Here is a 16,523-nt window from a genome sequence, read left to right on the forward strand (position 1 = left end):
TATATATATATATATATATGTGTGTGTGTGTGTGTGTGTGTGTGTGTGTGTGTGTGTGTGTACTAGCGCCACCCCACCACTGGTGCCATCAGTGCCATCAGCAAGACGGGGTGAAGGGAACATAGTGTTAGGCTGCCGCTGTTCATGCTCCCGACCCCACCGCCGCCGCCGCCGCCGCTTCCTCCCGTGCCTCCGCCGTCGTCATGGGTGCCGCCGTGTTGCATGGCCGCAGGTCGCTTCCCTGCCGCAGGTAAACTTTAATTAGATTACAGGTAAATTTGACATACTCTACAGGTAAATTAGGCTAAATTTAAATTACAGGTAATTTTTAGTAAATCACAGGTAAACCTCCTGTAAATTAACTTATGCTACAAAAAAGCTTGTACTACTGCTAAATTTTATTCTAAAAAGAAATATCAGTTATACGAAAAGTACAGGTAAATTATTGGAAAACTAATTAAACTCCAGGTCAGTCTCAGATAAACGAAAAATACAGTTAAATTTCAGATATACATCATTATGGTACTGTTTAAGGAGGAGCATGACGGGAAATTTCAACCTATACATAGCCTACATACATAGATACATGAATAGATGATTTGTGTGTGTGTGTGTGTGTGTGTGTGTGTGTGTGTGTGTGTGTGTGTGTGTGTGTGTGTGAGTGTGTGTGTGTGTGTGTGTGTATTAACACGTAATAAAACTTGTGTCTGCACCAGAATTACCCCACATAAGATATTCTACAAGTCAGTCTATGGTGTATATTGTCTATGACTCTACAGGTTTTGCTTCATGGTGTTCACAATTAACATATGCTGTAGTAGTAGAAGCACACGTTAGAAAACATGTATGCAAATGCCTTAGTCTTATATAAATCTCAGAGACAGACAGACAGACAGGCAAAGACACACAGAAGAGAGAAAGAAGAAGAAAAGGAAGAAATTTTTTTATAGAAGAAAGGGAAAGAGTGGAATGGAATGGTAAGACAGACAGACAGACAGAGACAGACAGTGAAGAGAAAGATGAAGCAAAAGGAGGAAGAAATTGTTTGCAAGAAAAGGGGAGACTGGAAAGAAATTATGACAGACAGACAGAGAAGAGAAAGAAGAAAAAGGAGGAAAATGATAAGAAGAAATGATAAGACAGACAGACACACAGAAAGCGATCGATACCGTCGACTCTTCACATCGCCCACTAGTTGGAAAAAACGATACGCGACCCCGCTTTAAAAGACCACAGTCACTGCACAGGAGAGAGAGAGAGAGAGAGAGAGAGAGAGAGCTGCGGACGAGGTTTCATATCGCCCATCACTCAGAGAAACTGAAGCGAAACTTTGATTTAACAGGCCACAGTCACCGCACAGGAGCATAAAAATCACGTTTACAGGCCATGTATATAGGGTGGTGCGGAAGTTTTCATCAAATGTTGTGATATTCGCGGTCGTTTCGGACGCAGTGGTAAGGCGGAGACCAGTGGTTTGAGAGAGAGAGAGAGAGAGAGAGAGAGAGAGAGAGAGAGATGTGGCCGTTTTGTGAGGTAAAGAGATATTGCGAGGTAGAGACAGTCCTGTGGGAGGCACATAAGAAACTTTTATTGTTCGTTCATAGACTGTGCGCTCCCGACGGACTGGCATTCATATCAAATGGTGGAGCACGTGTTTGTGTGTGTGTATGTGTGTGTGTGTGTGTGTGTGTGTGTGTGTGTGTGTGTAGAATTTTATATAGGCAGAAAGTTCCCCAACCCTTTTCATCCCCGTTCATGCCCAAATGTAGCCATATAGGAGGGAGGATTTGACGAGAAACCAAAGACAGCATAAGCTTCAAGAGTGAGTTAATGGCCAGATGTAGTCATATTGAAGGAAGGATTTGATTATTAACCAAAGAGACTCATTCCTGCCTCACAACTAAAACTCAATGAATTCCATACAACTACTATTTAGTATCTGGGCTTAAGAGTGAATTGATGGACAGATGTAGGCATATTGAAGGGAAAACCTGATTAGTAACCAAGAGGACTCATTCCTGCATCATAACTTCACTGAATTCCAATCACCTACGGCTTAGCATCTGAGCTTCAGGAGTGGCCTAGTTCCATCCGATAAAAACAAACCGACCTTCACAAAGCTACTCGAGATGTGAGGCGAGTGCAGCCATCCGTAAAAATCCATTTATTCGCCAGCTCCATGTTGCTTTTGTTAGTCACGTTTTCTTTCTTGTATTCTTTCTTGCTTAATTGTGGCAGGCATTTCAACCAATCAGAATTAACCGATTCCGACCAAACTTGGATACAATGACCAGCCTAAGACCTAGTTGTGTCTGCGAGATTTTGGCTGCTAGGCAACTATTCGTTGCCTAGCAACGGCTGAAAATCCACTTTTTCATAGTTTTCACGTTCTGAGCTGCAGACGCATTACTAAAGGGCGTAGAAAGCTCTGGCTTCTTGAATTCATTCCCTATAGGAAGTGTGCTGTCCATTTTTCCTCTTTCTCCTCTAGTTTTTGAGTGGCAACCCTGCGGAGATTGGCCTCAGTGTCCTTAGCAACCAGTACTGGTTTTCAAAAATGCCCCCCTAGTTCCCCACCAGCTTGGTGGAACTGAATGAATGTTTGCACGCTTATAGACACTGACTATATTCGGTTCCACGGAGTCTGATACACTGATTTTGCCAGCCGAGGACAGGTGAATTTGGTAACACTGCGCGATGTACTCGGGCGGTGATTGGTCATTTTCCATTGTGTTTGAACGTGCACCAAATTGACTTCGTATTCCACACAAAGCCCTCATTGATTTGTAAGATACCGGAAAAAACAGATGAAAATTAAAGGAATGCTATCTTTAATGATAAATATGTGCCTTGTAAATTACTAGATAAAACCTGAATGACACTGATAACAAAACTAAGTAAAGTCGCGACTGGATGCATACGGACAACGGTCAGCGACTGTGGCGGGAATATTCAGACGATCATAGCGAGGTGGTTCCGATGTCCTGTGAAAGCTCGAATGTTTTTTCCACCACTACTATACAGTGTCACAGTTTAGTCTACACCATCCCCTTCACTACCTCATCTGCTAATATACAACCTGATACCCTAGATACGCTTATTTTATCTTCTAATAATAATGATTTGTGTGAGCACACACACACACACACACACACACACACACACACACACACACACACACACACACACATACACACACCTCACTGGGGTCAATACATGCTATTCTCAATAAATATAATGGTCACTCGTGATCACTAATCTCTGACCAGAGAGGTAGCCAGAGTCGTGGACAGGCGTAGGCTACACAGTCAGATACACTCCACCATCGTTTCAGAAAAGTTTAGTGCTTCATTGAACAATTTTCTAAGCATCACTGAAGCAATTTTGTTTCACATATTATATTACTTTCTCAAGTAATATATACATGGTAAGAAATAGACAAATATGATCATAGCTGTTATTTTTAGTCTATAACGAGTGCTTGATATTTGAATTTAATACAGTTTTATTAATCAGTTTATTGTTTTACTAACCTATTTCTTGAGGCGAGCCTTTAACCGAACTGTTAGTAGGTGATGTCCACGACTGTCACAGCAGCCGTCATTCACGCGACATATTCTAAGTAAGAATGCTGTATAATACTGTCATAGACAGAAATTTACTATTACTGCTACTTTGAACTGAATGTTTTTCTCTAGTGATAACAGGCTCCGATGCACATAGATATAAATAAGCCTAGATGCCACATGATAGTACTTTAGATGGATCTGCGCGGCCGCCATCTTGGAACGGTCGAGGCAGACGATGTCGATTTCCTGACTATGATCAAAGCTGACCACTATTTACCTAGAAATGCAGCAGCACTGTGCTGCTTTGGGGTGTAGAAAGCGTCGGAATATATCTGTGGTTACACCGATAGCATGAGCGGCTCAACTGTCTGGTTATGCAAACGTCCCTCAGCTGCTTTTCTATCCTTCGAAAGGAGGATGGTGGGTTGCAGAAGGGAAATATAAGCCTGCAGTCCACCGAGTTCACGTTTCAGATGAACAATGAACCACACCCACTACCGCCACAACAACAGCCACCACCACCACAACCACCACCACCACCACCACTACGACAACAACAACAACAACCACTGCCACCAGCACCACAACCACCACCACAATAGCAACAGCATCCACATCTACCACCATAACAACAACCACCACAACAACCACCATCATCACAAAAACAATCACAACCATCACCACAACAACCACCACCATCACCACAACAACCACCACTATCACCACAACCACCAGCACATCAACCACCACCATCACAACAATAACCACCACCACAACAACAACCACCATCACTACAACAACCACCACCATAACCACCACCACAACAACCACCACCACAACAAAAACCACTACAACAACAATCACCACCACCACCACAACAATCACAATCACAACCACCACCACCACCATCACAATAACCATAACAATAACCACCACAACAACAACCAACACCATCACAATCAGCACCATCACTGCAACACCCACCACCACAACAACCATCACAACAACAACCACAACAATAACCACCACAACAACAACCACAACAACAACTACAACAACAGTAACCACCACCATATCAACCACCACAACAGTAACCACCACCACAACAACCACCGTCACAACAACCATCACAACAACCACCACAATAACAACCACAACAACAATCACTACAACAATAACCACCACCATAACAAAAACAACAACAAGCAACACAACGACAACCACCACCACAACAAGAACAACAACCACCTCCACCACCACCACCACAACAGCAACAACGACAACCACCACAGCAACAACCACCACCACCACCATAACAAGAAAAATAACCACCACAAGAACAACCACCACCACTACCAACACAACAACCACCACCACCATAACAACAAGAACAACCACCACAAGAACAACCACCACCACCACAAGAACAATCACCACCACCACCAACACAACAACCACCACCACCATAACAACAAGAACAACCACCACAAGAACAACCACCACCACCACAAGAACAATCACCACCACCACCAACACAACAACCACCACCACCATAACGACAAGAACAACAACCAACACAACCACAACCAACACCACCACAAGAACAACCACCACCACAACCACCACCGCCACAACAACAGCAGCAGCAACAACTATAACCACCATCACAACAATGACCACCACAACAACTACCACCACCACAACAACCACCACCACCACAACCACCACCACAACCACCACCACCACAACAACTACAACATCCACCGCCACCACCACCACAACCACCACAACAGCAACATCAACCACAATCACCATCACAACGGCCACCATCAAAACCACCATCACAACCACCACCACCACCACAACCACAACCACCTACACAACAACAACCACCACCACAACAACAACCACTAACACAACAACAATCACAATTAACACAACAACCACCACCACCACCACCAACACAATAACCACCACCATCACAAACCAACAAAAACCACCATCACCACCAAGACAACAGCAACAACAAAAACCACCATCAACACCACCACCATCACAGCAACAACCACCACTACCACTACAATAACCACCATCACCACCACCACCACCACAACAACATTCATTTTCTTAGTCTGAATTCTCTCTAAAAAACAACCCCACTATTACATGCTTGACCGCTCCAACATGACGGCCGCAACGACGCATTACCACTGTACTGAAGAAAGGGCGATGCGGCATCTAGTCTTATTTATATCTATGTCGTTGCCATCGAGTGGGAATGGTTGCCCTATTCCTACGCGACGTCTTAGCTGCATGTCCCCTCTGGTCAAAATATGTGCCAGTTAATGCCGTTAATTCATAAATAATTATTACGGTATATATGATGCCAATATCCACATATAGTAGCACATGTTTTATTACTTGGAAACTTCTAAATTGCTGACTGATTGAAGAAATGTCGGCTCCTGTCATTAAACACAATTATATAATGGAGGAGAAACCATAAGAATATGGTAATATCAATCATTCGAGGAGTAGTACGCTGATCACCTGGTTACAGTTTGCCCCGCCCACTAGTGCGGACGCTGTTCGAATGCGTGGCTCGTGTGTGGTCATAACACTGCCCGCCACGCGTCCCTGGTCAGAGATAAGTGATCATGAGTGTACAGTACATATACACTTTCATTACCTTCATAGGTAACAGTAGCTTTAAAAATCTGCACTCATAGTCAGATTCAGTAAAATTATTTCTTACATGAATACATTTGGTGTTTAATTTTCCCAAACATTTTCGTATCATAAGAGAGAGACGTACAGACAGACAGACGGACACCCTATCCCTGGCCACCATGCACCCTGTCCTCAGGCATGTATCTCTGTCCACTTGACAGAGCAGGGAAAGTAATGGATTACATCAGTGAACAATTAACGGAATTTTTGTTACTGGTGGAAGAAAGGAAAGTAAAATAAAAGGAAACCCCATGAGAAAATAATAGTTGAACTCTGCTGCTATAATAAAACCGCGTGTAGTGTGAACGAATTCAAACATAATGAAATGAATTTAAACAAATCAGTCGCTGACTTGTCCGTATGCATCCAGTCGCGACTTAGTTTTTATTATCATTTGTTCAGGTTTATCTCTAGTAATTTACAAGGCACATATTTTTCATTAAAGATAGCATTGCTTTAATTTTCATCTGTATTTTCCGGTACCTTACAAATCAATGAGGGCCTTGGTTGGAATACAAAGTCAATTTGGTGCAAGTTTAAACACAACGGAAATCGACCAATCACCGCCCGAGTACATCGCGCAGTGTTACCAAATCCACCTGTCCTCGGTTGGCATAATCAGTGCGTCAGACTCCGTGGAACCGAATATAGTGCTAAAACTTTCTATTGTACACCTGTGCTACATTGGTCAGGTCAGGGATCAAAGGTCAAAATTGCAAAAACGGTGAAACTAGCTAAAATTACAACTATACTTTCGCGAAATGCCAAGGCTTTAATGATTAAGCCATGGCCATGATTCTTTGGTGGAATGTTGCACTGGAGCACCTCCATACAATAATGACAGTGTCGAAACTCACTTCCAGTTGCTGGCAGTGCCACCTAGAAGTTGTACCTCTGGTGGGCCATTCTGGGAATTTCAAGTTCCCTTGTTCCACAGTGGGTGGATGAGTTGAATGAAACATTGCACGCTTAAGGTACGGTCACACCGAACGCGACGAGCGGGGCGACTCGAGCGGGGAGGGATGAGGCGACACGATAAAACACACTAAATACTATGTGGGTGGCCACACTGAATGAGCGGGGAGGTTTGTCGCCCCGCTCACCCTCCACGCTCGTCGCTACGCGATGCAGCATGTTCCAAAATGTCGCGCACTGCCTAGCGACACCCCCACTCCCCAGACATTTGCATCATCATTCATTCATGCTAATACTGCGTTTTGGGGTGGTTAGGTTCTGGTTATTATGTCTACTGAACACCCTGTTGAAGCCGTGCACCAGAGGAGAGCTGTGTGGGATCCATATTATCCACTCCACAAAAATACTGGAGTGTTGAAGAAACACTGGGAAGATATTTGAATAACTGCATACAAATGATAAATTATAATCGAGAATTTGTCACACGATTGCTTAAGTAACGTCTGTTCCACCGTTGTTATAAAACGTATAAAAGACCATTAATGTTTAAAATTCATATTAGTATTTATTGCTCTATTCCCTTTGTTACACTGTACAGTAGGTCTAAAACTAATAAACAGATAAGTGTATACAATATATGTATGTGTATATGTATATACGTAATGAACATCGACAATTTTATTATTTATCAATACATAAATCTATGAAATATAATTCCGTAGGTAGTAAATTGTTCAACGGATATTTCACTATAGGCATGCTTCTGACTATCTGTCGCCCACAAGGTTGCCGCTTCTTATTTGGACACGCATCGAGTTGACGCTCACCTCCCCGCTCATCGCTTGACGCTACCTCCCCGCTCGTCGCGGTCGGTGTGGTCGCACTTTATAGACGTTAACGAGTACTATAAGTGTGCTTCGTACATACATGGACTATACCGGCCAGGTCAGGGATAAAAGGTCATCAAGTGCAGAAAATATGAAGTGCACTAAAATTACGATCTTGCTCGCGTGAAATGTTAAGGCTCCAAAAATTATTAAAAATTAGGGCCATGATTCTTGGGTGGAATGTTTCACTGGGGTACCTCCATACAGAAATGACTTTGTGTCGAAACTCACTTCCAGTCACTGACAAAGCTTGGTGTGCATAGAGCAGGCCATTGTCACCTACTGGCTTGTGTATTTCATTTTACATATTTGTATGTTTATTTATTCCCGTCATTTTACCGTGTCTGCCGTCCATTATACCGCACATAGACTACTATCCTTCCTTTAAAGCCCATCTACATGAAAATCTGCCTCCATCATAGCACCCTTCCATTCACAAAAACCACAAAGCCAAGAAGAAAAAATGTTTGAATGCAAGCTGGCAAAAATAAGAGTATAATCTGTCTGGTTCGCTTGCAAAACACGGCCACGCAAGAGATACTGGATATCAATTCACACACGAATCCACATTTATACAAATTGGAAGTGGTGGGCAAGGAAAAATTGTTGCAATTCTGAGCCCGTCCGACCTTCATGTGACTAACAGCCTGGCGTGTGGAGAGGGGGCTGGGGTCCCTGCTTGTTGTTAGCTTGCGAGTGGAAAGAATCTATCCTGACGAAGCTTGAGTGTAGATAGATAGATAAGTAAATAAATAAATATATATAATATGCAGTTTAAGTGAGCTGATGTTTGGTGCAGTTTTGATGATCCTGGTGCATCCTTGAATGTGCTGACTGGTTCTGACAGTTTCCTATACAAGTCTGTTTTATGTGTATACACCTTAGATTTCCTTAACCCAGCGTAACGTGATGGTAAACTGAAGCTCACTTCTCTCCCAACTAAATTAGGAGACTGAGAACAACTAGACTCCTAAGACACACGGTCCACTTCCAGTAAAGCAGTGAGTCGACGTGGGAGTCTTTGTAAATAACTTGAATTCCTGATGGAATATCTGTAGGCCTACATATTACATAGACAGATAGACAGAAATACAGATAAATATATTGCACAGTTTTCTTGTCTTAACATATCAGAACTGTGTACACAACTTCACATACCTAATCCTAATACGAGTATTGTGACGGGTCTGACTCTGGTCTCTAATCGTTTTTTTTTTTTTTAAGTCTCTTTTGTATCCTTGTTGGGTGACTATACTCATTTTACCTTAGCTTGGCAAAGATTTTCTTCCTTTTGCAGCTTATATCATGTAGCTCCGTGGCAGACTGCCACAATACAACGGCTACATATGCTATCCATAACACTTTTTCGTGATTAGCATCACATTCTAGTGTTAATTTACATCTATATCTCAGCACTGATGATGAAGATATGGCAATTTTGGGCCAAGTTAACGCAAAAAGGGTATAGTTACATCAGTGATCATACTTAACTTATACCAACCTTTTTCCCTTCCATTACAAAATTCATAAGACAGACACCAAATCTGTTTCATGAGTATACATTTAATATATAAATATTCTGAAAATTATAAAAGGGTTCTGTGTATAAACTGCAACTGCCGAGGACGAGATTCGAGGTATGACTCAAAGGAATAAGAAACTGAGTATATATCTAAAAAAGCAGTTTGCGTTTCGTGTCACCTTCACATTAAAAATCACCAGAGCCTCGTCCTTTCATATACCAAGCTGTATTTTACACACCCTGGCCTGAAATTGGAGGTGGACCTAATGTAATTTTCTAAACCACACTCATTTTAAATCACTTGCAAACCAACATCGTCTGATATTTTGGTGCCCAGTAAAACATTAACTCACACTTATGTATGTTTGAAGCGTGTGTGTGTGTGTGTGTGTGTGTGTGTGTGTGTGTGTGTGTGTGTGTTTTAGAGTCATGCAGTGGTCATGTAATGCGTCATGTCAGTACATTTTCCCTCCACTTTGATGGTATTACAAAAATCCTGTGCATACCCAGCATCAACGTCACCTCGCTCAATCTATTTAGTCCTGTGCTGTGAAAATGTTGTGAGCTATGGGGAAAGCGATGTTGGGTTCAGTGTGTTATATCTGGCCTGTGAAAATGTTGGTGGTTATGGGGAAGGGGATAATAGGTTATACAAGTATCTGATATATATATATATATATATATATATATATATATATGCACACACACACCAGCTCCTCGGTGCACCAGCACTGGCTTTTGTTTATCATAGTTAGTTTAGTTCTTGATGAACCTTGTTGGCTGTGGTGGGTAGATTTGGATTTAGGACAGAAAGATTGAGTCCGATTATTCTGATAATGGTTACCTCTGCCAGCGAAACCGACAATGGTTATGTATTCACCCATGTTTGTTTGTTTTGTGTGCCCATTCCAAAACTAAACGAAGATCTGACATCGGGACAAGGTCTGTGGTAACGTAACCACTGACAGCATCTATTAACAGGTGAATAAAATCCTCTACTTGTAACATCAGTGACTAGAGGGACAAGACAATAATTCAAGATGAAAGCTGATATACAGTATTTCTTTGACATTTTCATCATTCAATTTCTCTAAGACATCCCACAATTTGTTCATTTGATTGCCCATTTCATTCATATGTGTGATAGTGTTACCTAATAACTTATGGTGAACATCCAGCAACCTATGCTGTTTCCAAAGTTGAAGAAAATGTTTCCAACTGTTCATGATATGCTGACAAATCACTAGATGTTACTAAGCCAAAAACACCACCGGACTTGGCCGTCGAGATCAAAGAGACCTCGCTTTACACGTGGACGTGACCTTCCAACAGGGCCACTATGTGGCAGTGAGGCATTTCAACTAATGAATGGTTTCTCGATCCAGACAAGTTTCCATTGAAGAGGTTCATACGCCAGAACCCCTCAAGATCCATTCACATGTTTGTCTGCTAAGGATGTGAGTAGGGATCGTATGGTGGACAGCTGACTAGCAAATTTTGGAAATTCTTGTGTGACTTTATCAAACTCTGAAGATCATTACGGACTGAGATGACGTCCTCCACTAACATTACTTGTCCCCAGGGTTTTTTCAGTGCCACTGGGCGGAGGACCCCATCTCTATCCTCATCACCCAGAGTTGATCCGAATGCAGCTAGTGCCAGCAAGGCTGTCCACACTCTCCACAACATCTTACCTATAAAAGGAATCCGGATTAATGTTCATATCAGCTAAGTGGCCCTGACAGGTGGAGGAAGAAACACAAGAAACAGTTGGGTGAGTTTCTGAGTGAAGATTTTGTCTGTACTCATTAACAGGAAGAGCAGAAGGAGATGAAGGGGTAGCAAGGGCAGAAGGAGAAGACTTGATAGGAACACTAGGAGGTACTGTAGACGAAGAACAGATGCATTTTTTTTTTCCTGATTTTCCTCCAATTTGAAGTACCTGGGAGTCCCCTTACGATCATCTGCATGAACCCATTTACTCTCAGAGGACAAGTCTTTAATCTCAAATTTGTTACCGTTACGAGATAATGCCACATGGTATGGGCCCGTACATTTGCCATCCAATTTAGAAGTGCGAGACAAATGTAAATGACTGGATGTTTGCTGCTGAGTTTTCATGATACAGACGCTGCTTGAATGTGCTGATTGGCGCTGACAGTTTCCTCTCGCCAAATTAGCAAACTCAGGAAGGGAATGCCGAGACACTGTTTTATGTGTACACATCAGAAAATTCCTTAACTCAGTGTAACTTGATGACACTGGGTAAACGAAAGCTCATTTAACTCTCTCTGAATGAAAATAGGAGACAGAGATCAACTAGACTGCGAGAGTGTAGCACAACCCCTCTTCCAAGGATGTACCCAGTCGTTGTAAGGAGTTTTTTAAAATAACGCGAATTCCTGATGGTATACCTATGGGCCTACATGTTACATTTGTTTGCCCACATATATATAAGTTAATGGTGGATTACAATGAAACTGAGTATTTGGGACATTGGCCAAGGATGACTTGATTAAATTTTGGTGGTGATCTGAGTTCGAGTCCCAGCTCAGGACTGTTTTTTTATTTGTTTCTCCACAAGCTATCTCAAAAAGTTTTTAATGGATTTCAGTGGAATTTCGTTGATATGAAGATCACGGACAAAGGAAGAGCCAAATAAATTCTGGTGGTGATTTGAGTTGTCTGGTACAGGCATTCGCGGGGGTATGCGCTCTCTGAGTCTTTAACTTGTTACATCTGTGTTTGCGAAATATGGTTGGCGAGCTAGCCAGCAAGTTTACCGCAAGCATTATCTATTCAGGTATGCTTTTACGCTGGAAAGATCACTACCCACCATAAAGCTCTCAACCAACTACAATAACATCAACAGCAAACAACAACAACAACAAAAACAACAATAATAATAATAATCATTATTATTATTATTATTATTATTATTATTATTATTATTATTATTATTATAATACTGTAGTAATATAAATAATAATACTAATACTAATAACTTCATGCAGGGTGTTGGCCCGGAGTATACCCTTGGTTTAAGCACATTTCATTTTACCCTAGTGTACAAGCATTGTACAGATGGGTGACATATCTTGGGTTCTTGGATTTTGTTCCGTTATCTTGCAGTTGATGTTATTCAGCTTAGCCAGACAACCTGACCTTGAAAATTTGAAGCAGTTTTCTGACATTTTAGCTAAAAGACGAATGGTAGTATGTTTGCTATTCACCAGCACCCTTTACCTAGAACTGAAGTAAACTGAACAAAGTAAAAACGTGATGAAGAGCATTAGAGCCAGGTGTGTGAGTTACCTGGGGATGCAGAGTAAGTACAGGAAGTGACCCTGTTTAAAAGACCCAGTTACCACCCTGCCCCCTCTCCACCCCACCCATCCTTACCCCACCCCACCCATCCTTACCCCACCCCACCCGCCCTCAGTCTGACTGAGTGCCTTGAAAAAAGGCTCGGCAGCGTCACACCTTCGTCATCCCCCCAAACAGTATAAGGTATTATGGTAAGATAACGTTAGGTTAGACCTAATTAGGTATAAGCTGGTTTAATGTCAAAACACGGCTTTTTCTGATGATTGTATGGTTATTAGCCGAATTTTTTCATCTACTCCCAAGTAAGATGAGATGTTGCCAAATCAGTTCTCGCTGAATTTGCATCGACATGGCCAATACAACTGGATGACTAAGTGTACCCGAAGAAAAAACACGCACCCCACCCTAACACCACCTCGCCCCGTCATAACTCACCCTCGCCTTTCCTGCAACACTTTTTGACCACAGGAGTTTCTACCTCGCCTTGCCTCGCCTTACCCTGCCCGGGGCTTGAGTGTAGGGAAACATAATATATTATATTATATTATATTATATCAGCTTTTAACTTTGTAATGCAAGCATTCCATTTAGATATTCTGGGAAATGCCTTTCACCTGATGTTGTTTAGTTTTGGTGTATAAGTATCATGTGATCCTGGGAATTATTCATATATATATATATATATATATATATATATATATATATATATATATATATATATATATATATATATATATATGATCAGCTAGTCAGGTCAGGTGCGGGTAAGGGGATGGGGCTGTTATGATGTGGCAGAGGTAAACCAGCTCTGCTGTCGGGCCTTGCTGCGGATGTCACTGATTGCATTGCGCAGTTGACCCTTGTGCGGTGTGGTGCGGTGAGGATCTGTCCGTTCTCCCCTTGGGGCTAAGATGCGAATGAATGTGTTTGAAAGGATTAGTAAATGGGAAGTGTCGTCCTGTCTCAGCTACCTCCCTTTCCTTTGGGAAAGCAGCCTAGGTATATATATATAAGTTGACAGCAGTCGAGAGCAGATTTTTAATTCCAGTTGATTGCCTGTTTTCAGACTGACAGTAACGATGAAGTGATAGTCGTTGGATTGATTCGTGGTGATAGGTGGTATGAAGTACGTCAGTGCAGTAGCGTGGGAGGCATAAGCCCCCCCAAAATTGCTGACATCCCCCCAGACCTCCCCACCTTTCAGCCTACGACTTGGTGATTTCGGTGTACTGGGAATTGAACAAGTAAGAACCGAAAATATGCATGTGGATGAGTTTGTAAAGAAGCTATCAGTGAATCAGAATAATAGAACAATTAAGCCATTCTAAGACAGACATACATAGACACACAAATAAAATAAACCTACTTTACTTTCCGTACAATGTACACTGCTTAATTATAACATTTACATTTTATTGTGAAATATCTGTGTTCAGTGCAGGCTATGATGAGTTTGTGCAATAGACTTTCTATGAGAACTGGAAACTTAATCATTTCATAACCCATACATAATGATCATTCTGAGTGAGCAAAATACATAGTATCAGGTACGTAATATTTTCATTACATTAATGAAATATGCCTTGCAGTATATCCGTATCTAATCTTTTATCGCAGTATTTAGATATTTTTAAGCTTCCAAGGATTTCGGACGTGCTGTACAGTATACTGTACTATAATATTTACTCTCAACTGTTGTAATAATTCTGAAATGTTTCATGTGATATCTTGGCAGTCAGCACCAGAAGCTGTGTTGTAATAGTAGCACACACACACACACACACACACACACACACACACACACACACACACACACACACACACACACACACACACTACCCCTCCCCATCGATATCATCCCCCCCCCATTCTCCCCCTCCAGGGTCAGACGGCTAGCTACGCCACTGTGTAAGTATGACTGAGTGTTTATACCTGTGGGGTGAAATCGGGATTCCGAGATCTTGAAAACTCGCCTGCCCTCGGTACAGTTGCCAGACAGCACTTTACTGAGTCCAGAATATTCAACCACTGAAAATCATACTACCCAATGACTCGATGTAATGGTGTGTGTCACTCAGTGACCCTGTGACATACCAGTATGTCACCTGGCATGACAGAGGGGCGGGGTAATGACACTCACTACACATTGTATCTAGAATGATTTAAGATTACAACAGCCAGACCTGGGAAGACCGCTTATATTCTTTGGGTGGGAATTTCAACTTTGTGATGGGTGTTGGTACTCACCACCATCCACTCATTCGATGTTGGTGACTAGACTGAATGATAAGAGAGCTATTTTCCTGTAATTCAGGAAACCAGACAAGAGATAGAACGGACAACAAAAAAGATATAAGAAATTACTATACAGTCAAACAAAAATGTTGTGATAATATATCCCACCCAGTCCAGTACCACAAATAATGTATTCGGATCAACAACACCGACTATTCCAAACAAAAAGCAAATTCCACTAAAACACAGAATAAACTGATCTCGTTGATTAAAGCAGAAAAAAAAAACTATGTTTGACTGCCAGAAAAATAAATATAAAAAAAAAAAAAATGAATCTGTGGTTTGCATGCTAGTGAGCAGCCAACTTGAACCATATCAACAACACAGTATTTATCTGCCACTGTTTCTGCCTGGTTTGACACTGTGATTGAGAGGGCCACCATGACGTTCACTACTACTAATAACTTCTAAAGTTCAGACATGATTAATTAACAACATATACATCACACACGGCCACCGTACCAGTAACCTCAGTATGTTGACGTCTTCTTCATTTTAATATTATCCCCAGATGATTTTAACTTTCGCTGCGGTTGATGCAGTAGGGTATATTACTTAGGTTAATACCAGACGATTTTATTCAGTTGCGAGAAATCTTGGCAGTCAGAGGCTTCAAATATTAACTCAAGTATCACGTTCTGTGTTACTGGTACACCTGTGAATTGTAGACTCAACGCCAGACGATTTGTTCACCATGTTATGCTTATACCAAATAATTTTGTTCCGCCAAGTCCTATCACTCTGAGGCTTCACATACTAACTCGAATAACCCTTTCTGTGCCACTGGTACACCTAGGAATTATAATTATTTAGATACACCAGACAATTTTGTTCAGTCTGGAGAAGTACTAGCAGCCAAAGATTAGGCTAATCTAGAGAGGCCCACCTTAGTCAAAGGTTTAGTGAAGATATCCATCCGTTTACTTGGAGGTACAGTCGATTACCTTATGTAATGTACAGGTAGATAGATAAGTGGGTGTATAGATAGATAGATAGATAGATAGATAGAGATAGACAGATAGGTAGATGGATATAGGTAGATACATACATACATATGGACAAATACATAGATACAGAGAGATAGACATAGGCAGATAGACAGATACAGATAGAAAGACAGACAGATAACATTGTAATAGGGGCTGATTATTATTATTGTTGTTGTTGTTGTTGTTACCCTAGACTCATTTGAAACGAGAACCCAGTGGACTACAGGCTAAGGCTGTCCTTCAGTAGTCCATACTCCTGCCTTCCAGGATAGGGACATCTGTATAACTG

General features: G+C 41.6%; 1 pseudogene; it reads right to left on the reverse strand.

Annotated features, from left to right (window-relative positions):
• Positions 1-62: 62 nt before the first annotated feature.
• Positions 63-16,523, reverse strand: part of LOC145391126 (uncharacterized) — a 159,932-nt pseudogene continuing 143,471 nt past the window's right edge.

The sequence above is a fragment of the Coenobita brevimanus genome, chromosome 17, assembly GCF_032717465.1.
Source record: "Coenobita brevimanus isolate Jiangsu-jjx chromosome 17, ASM3271746v2, whole genome shotgun sequence".
Taxonomy (NCBI): Eukaryota; Metazoa; Arthropoda; class Malacostraca; order Decapoda; family Coenobitidae; genus Coenobita; species Coenobita brevimanus.